Below are 6580 nucleotides of genomic sequence, written 5' to 3'. Positions count from 1 at the left end.
GGGGCCAGGAAGAATTGAGAGGGAGGGAGAAGGTGTAACCTTTGTGCGAGCACAGGTCCTTTTTTCTCCTGGTTGACAAAGTCTTCTCTGAATTCAATCTGCTTGCCTTTTTTTCTCCTTTTTGGTCCTCCCTGCATTGACACCCTGCTCCCCCACATGAACTGAGTTTCAGGCCGCCATGCCGTATCTGATGTGTTGGGTACCCCAACCCGGTCTGTCCTCCTGTGGTGAGAAGTGGGTGCTCTGTCTCCTCCTGGAGCCTGGAGCAAAGCCAGCATTGGTGCAGAACCAGTGTTCTCACCCCTCCCACCCCCACCCCCTCTGAGCATCCAGGTGTCCTGGGTCTGGATGGATTTTCCCCACTCCTTGCAGGCTGAGGATGCTCTTTGGGGGCAGAATGAATCCTACTCATGGATACCCTTCACACAAACACCCCAGCCTATGTCCCTTTTAATTTCCCCATTGGGAAGGGAGCATTTTGAGAAACCCAGTCCAAAACCCACCAGCACACAGAACATGTTTTGCGTCAACAAAACGCTAAGCCCCTGTGTTGGGGTCTGGTTGACCCCCAGCTGTACTTTTGCACCCTATGTGGCTGTGAGAACCCACATGTGAGTCTGGGCAGGGTCACAATCGACCTCACCTCGCTGCTTGTTTCACACTTTCTGGCCCTGCCCCTGCAGACTCGTCCTTCTCCACCTGCCCCGGAAAAGAGGAGCGTGTGTGGGGCCCAGCCTGTGTCGTGGGATTTCCCCAACTCCGTTGAGTTGTTTCTGCTGCCACAGTGCAAAGAACAAGCAGCTGTTGGGTCAAAAGCCTCCTTTTGCATCAGAAAATGTTGAGTGTCTAACAGTAGAACCTCAGTCCTTTAATGTTTGTCCTGGGGCTTTGCAATGATGGCTTTAGAAAAGCAACAGAGCTGTGCTTCGGTTGATGCTTTGGGTTTGTTTGGAAAGGTGGTTCACTGCTATTAAAACCCATTTCATTAATTTGGTGAAAGCCATGTAGTAGTTTCTTCTTCCGGGAAGAGAATACTGAACACATCACTTTCACCCTGGATCAGTGATGTCAAACACAGACACGAAAATGTTTGCATTCTCCATACTGTGCTGGGTGTGTTGTTTTAAGCTATGAGAAAGGGGCTGCTGCTGGTTCTCTGGAAGTAGATTGAACATAACTGAGAAAATGTGGGGATTGACACAAGGGTCTGCATGTCCCATATGGTGACCACGGGAGACTGTGCCACTAACCAATGGACAAGTCTTCCACCGTCTCCCACCAGGGCGACAATCTGCTATGAAAGATCCTTGTTGGATGTTAGGTGTTTGCGCCTCGCTGGCTGTACCACTCACTGGTCTCTGGCAGGAATGCTGTCAGGGTGCAACCCATGCCACCCATCTGGGTAAGTGATTGGATTTGCTGTGGTCTCGGTGACAATCATTTTTCTACTTCATAGTGGGTGGAGGTTTGGGGTTAAATGCCTTTTGGATGCCACCTGGTGAGTCCTTGACCTCTCAGGCTCTTGAGTAAGGATGGCTTTGTTGGGAGTGGGCGTTGAGGGGGAGAGTGTCTGTGCTGATTTTGTACAAATCACATGTGGAGTATAGGGAGTGGTGTCACTGCAGTAAACCTCCCAGAACGACCTTCAGAATATTGAGTTACAGACGAGGAGAGATTGGGAATGGAAAGAACAGATCAGCGTTTGAACCAAAAGGATGTGGTGAACCGGAGGGCTGCCACTGAAGGTGAACGTTTGCTTAGGGGTCCTCCAGAAGTAAAGGGAAACTGATATCCTTTTAGCTCAGCATCACTTTCTCTTACTAGCCAAGACCCCAAATCAGGCTCCAGCCAGTTTTTCATTCAGGAGTTGACCATAACAATCCTTGTGAACAGGTAGAGAGAGGATGGATCTGGGCCATCAAGTCCTATGTCTGAGGGAAGGAATGGCCCTAAAACGAGTGTGTACCCACACAGACGTCCAGGCCCAGCTTGATTAGTCTTTATACTTTTCATCAAAATTCCTACTCCTTGCTCCTTTCTGTGCCTGGGTGGCCTTGGCCCTGCATGTCAGCAGACACCTCCTGTCCACGGTCAGTGACGCAGGATCAGATGCGCCGTGACTTAAGTGGAAAACAACTCAGAAACACAAAACCCACAAAAAAGCTCAATTATTATTTTTTCAATGTTTTCCTATAAGAGCCAAGTAGTGACATGTACAGAAAATGCCTTTTTGGAATATTGAAATCATTCTGCATGTAAAATATTGGTAATTACCTGTTTATATTAAAATTCTGAATAAATTATCTGAGAATATGCTTATTTTTGAGTGGTGTTCATGCTAGGAGCTGTGGCCCGACTGGGGTTGTGGCTGTGGGGTGGGTTAAGGGAGGCCTCCTGGGAAGTTGTTGCGTTCCTGTTCTGAGAGTGGTCGAATCCTTGTGCTCCTCAGCACGCAAAGCTGGGCATTAAGTATTCGTCCCATCAGAGTGCAGTCAAACCAAGGTCTAAACCTTGAACTATGTCCAAACCAGTCGGTAAGTAACTTCTCCAAGAGCTCAGGGCCCCTAGACTTCCAACCACTGCAGGATTACCAAGGGACCTCCAGGATCTTGTCCCATTCCAACATACTAGAGACCTCTGTGTTGTTAAATATTTTTAATATCCTGGGATCGAGGATCTGCCCTCAGGATAGGTGGGCATTTGTGTGTATGGGCATCCTTTGGCTACAGAGGGACCTTGGATTGAAAGGATTTTGAACAGTCATCCTTTGGGCTGAATACATAGTGTCATGGATTAGGAGACAGGCTCCCTCCCTTCAACTCCCTGTGTGACTTTGAATGAGAAGCCTAAGTTCATGTATTCATTTTTGTTATGGAACACATGACCTCCAGACACTTAGCAGCTAAAAGAGCAAACATTTATCATCGTCCTCTGTGTTGGCTGCCGTGTGTGAAGTCTCTGCTGGGGTGGCTGGGACACTTATCCTCCAGGAGGCTAGCTTGGGCTTACTCATATGGGGGTAGTTGTAGCCTACCCAGCTGGGAGAGAGACCAAGTCCCAATATTCAGGCACTTTCAAAGCCTGTGTTTGCTCCTGTCCCATTGGCCAAAGGAAGTCACATGTGCTTGGTATATTCAAGGAAAATCAAAGGCATCAGAATGATTGGAGGGAAGTGCCCAAGTACAGTAGAAGGCAAATTCAGAGTGAGAAAAGGAGGCTAAATTGTGGAGGGCCTTCCTAAATCGGAAGGACTGTAGCTTTTACACCTGTTGTTAGGTGCCGTTGAGTCAGTTCTGACTCATAGCAACCCTGTGTACAACAGAACAAAACACGGTCTGCACCATCCTCACAATTCTTACAATGCTTGAGCCCATGGCTGTAGCCACTGGGTCTATCCACGTCCTTGAGGGTCTTCCTTTTTTTTTTTTTTTTTTGCTGACCTACTTTACCAAATTTAATATCATTCTTCAGGGACTGGTTCCTTTTGACAACATGACCCAAGTACAAGAGACAAAGTCTGGCCATTCTCACTGCTAAGGAGCACTCTGGCTGTATTTCTTCCAAACAGATTTGTTCTTTCTTCTGACAGTTCGTGGTATAGTCAGTATTCTTCACCAACACCACAGTTCAAATACATCAATTCTTCTGCTGTCTTCTTTATTCACTGTCCAACTGTCATGCATATGAGGTGATTGAAAATTCCATTGCTTGGGTCAGGTGCACCTTAGTCTTCAAAGTGACAGTCTTTGTGCCTTAACATTTCAAAGAGGACTTTTGCAGCAGATTTGCCCAGTGTAATATGACACTTGATTTCTTGACTGCTGCTTCCATGGGCATTGATTGTGGATCCAAGTAAAATGAAATGCTTGGCAACTACTACTATCTTTTCTCCATTTATCCTGATGTTGCTTATTGGTTCAGTTGTGAGGGTTTTTGTTTTCTTGATGTGGAGGTGTGATCCATACTGAAGGCTGTAGTCTTTGATCTTCATCAGTCAGTGCTTCAAATCTTCTTCACTTTCAGTGAGCAATTTTATGTCATCTGCATATCACAGGTTGTTAATGAGTCTTCTTCCAATGCTGATGCTACATTCTTCATATAGTCCAGCTTCTCGCATTATTTACTCAGCATACAGATTGAATGAGTAGCTTGTTTTAAAAAAAAAATTTATTGTGATTTGGATGAAAGTTTACAAAGCAAATTCATTTTCCATACAGCAGTTCACATACACTTTGTCTCATGACATTGACTGCAATTTCCCACAATGCAACAGCTCTCTTCCCACTTCCTCCCCATAGTTACCTCTTTCCCTGTGTCCTTCCCTCCCATGTACTCCTGCCCACCAGCCTGTGCCCTGTGCATACACAGCCCTTCTATTCTCCCACGATTGATCTCTCCAAGGAGTGTGTCTATCTAGTGTAAATGTTCACCTCATATGCCTGTCTTTTGTTTGGCTGGAAGCCACAGGAGTGGGTTCAGTTCCAGACCTAAAGGGCAGCTAAGGGCTATAGTCTCAGGGGTTCCACCAGGTTCTATCAGACCAGCAAAATGAGTAGCTTTTGCACATCAAAAACTCACCCCCGTCAAGTCGATTCTGACTCATAGCGACCCCAATTGAGTTTCCAAGGCTGTGAATCTCTACAGAAGTAGATTGCTTCATTGTCCTCCCACCGAGTTGCTGGTGAGTTTGAACAGGTGACCTTCTGGTTAGCAGCCAAATGTCTTATCCACTGCACCACCAGAGCTCCTTGATTTACACATGTTGTTGTTGTTGTTGTTGTTGTTATGTGCCATCGAGTCAGCCCTGACTCATAGCGACCCCTCCTTGGGTTTCCGAGGCAGTATCACTACGGAAGTAGGATTGCCCAACCTTCCTTCCGAGGAGTGGCTGGTGGGTTTGAACCGCCAGCCGTCTGGTTAGCAGGCAAGTGTCTTAGCCACTATGCTACCAGAGCTCCCATAGTGAAGTGTAATTTAAATTTGAAAAGGATCCCTCAGGGCATTGTGCTGAGACTAGATAAGGGTGAAGGCAAGGATAAATGCTTCCTGTTAGAAAATTATGGGAATAATCCCAATGAGAGATGATGGTTACTTAAAACAGGATGGTAACAGTGATGCGGAAGCAGTGATAGGGTTATATATATCTATATATATTTGTGTGTGTACACACACACACACACACACACACACATATGATTGAACAAACGGGCCTTCCTGATGTATTGAATGCATTCTGTATCTAATCAGTCCAATATCTGAAGACTTTATGGGTCTTATTCTACAGTTGTTTCTATCTTTTTGTAGTCTGATTCTATAGTCATTTGACTCTCACTCATGATGATTTCCTGGAAGAAGTGCAGCCGAAATGCTCCTTGGAAGTGAGAATGGCCAGACTCATCTCCCCTACTTTGGTCATATTTTCAGAAGGGACCAGTCCCTGGAGAAGGATGTCATGCTTGGTAAGGTGGAGAGTCGTTGAGGGGAAGGCCCTCAATGAGATGGACTGACACAGTGGCTGCGGTGATGGGCTCAAGTACAGCAGGGATAATGGAGCTGGCATGGGACCAGGCGGTGTTTTGTTCTCCTATGCATAAGGTTGCTACGAGTCGAAGATGACTCAACAGCACCTAACAACAACAACATGATGATTTGTTTTTTCAAGTGTTCAGTCATTTTTTATCATGATCTTCTGTTCATTGGAACTTGTAAGTTGTTTGTTTGTTTTTTCCTTTAGATTTCTGTGAGTGTATGTATTTGTGTTTTGGCATTGTGGACACTACCAAGCTGGGGCATTCTGAAAGCAAATTCTTGGTATAGAGTATTTCTGACCTGTAAGGTAGTGTTAGGACCTCTGGTGGCATAGTACCTAAGGCACTTGACTGCTAACCAGAAGGCTGGCAATTCAAACCCACCAGCCACTCCTCGGAAGGAAGGTTGGGCAATCTACTTCTGTAGTGATACCGCCTCAGAAACCCAAGGAGGGGTCGCTATGAGTCTGGTCCGACTCTTGGCACCTAACAACAAGAAGGTAGTGTTAATTCAGATCCTAAACTCTTAGGGTCTGCTTGTTGTTTTAAATTCTCACAGGAGACTCCCTCACCGGCCCATTACCCAATTAAGCCAAGGAATGCACGTTTCCTTGATGTTTCCACTTGAGAGTGAGTGTTTTCACCATTTAGCCTTTCACTGAGGCTAGATGAGTGTCTTTCATGTTTCAGCGTTATTGCTTCCTACTGAGATCATCCCTGGATCACTGGAGACTGGCACTGCTCTCAGGGAGGCTGCGACCTTTAGCACTAGTGTATGTCGCTTCATTTTTGTGCTTTTGTCTTTGTCATCTGTAGGCTTTCCCTTCTTTCTTGTCACCTCACTTAGTTCTTTACTTCTTAACTGTTAGTCAGTTTTCAACTGTTTTGTAGTGGGATAATTTGGAAAGATAATTAACCTGTCATACTGCCACAGCGGGAAGTCCCCTTGTCTGGTGCTAATGGTTTTCAGGGGCTTCTTCCCAGCTAAGACAAGTTTGCTCTGCATTAAAAAGGAGAGAGTGATTGTCGAAACTTTTGTTTGATTGTCTAAA

Source organism: Orycteropus afer, unplaced genomic scaffold (assembly GCF_000298275.1).
Source record: "Orycteropus afer afer isolate SDZICR_OR568_19922 unplaced genomic scaffold, OryAfe1.0 scaffold00774, whole genome shotgun sequence".
Taxonomy (NCBI): Eukaryota; Metazoa; Chordata; class Mammalia; order Tubulidentata; family Orycteropodidae; genus Orycteropus; species Orycteropus afer.
This window is presented reverse-complemented; position numbering follows the sequence as displayed.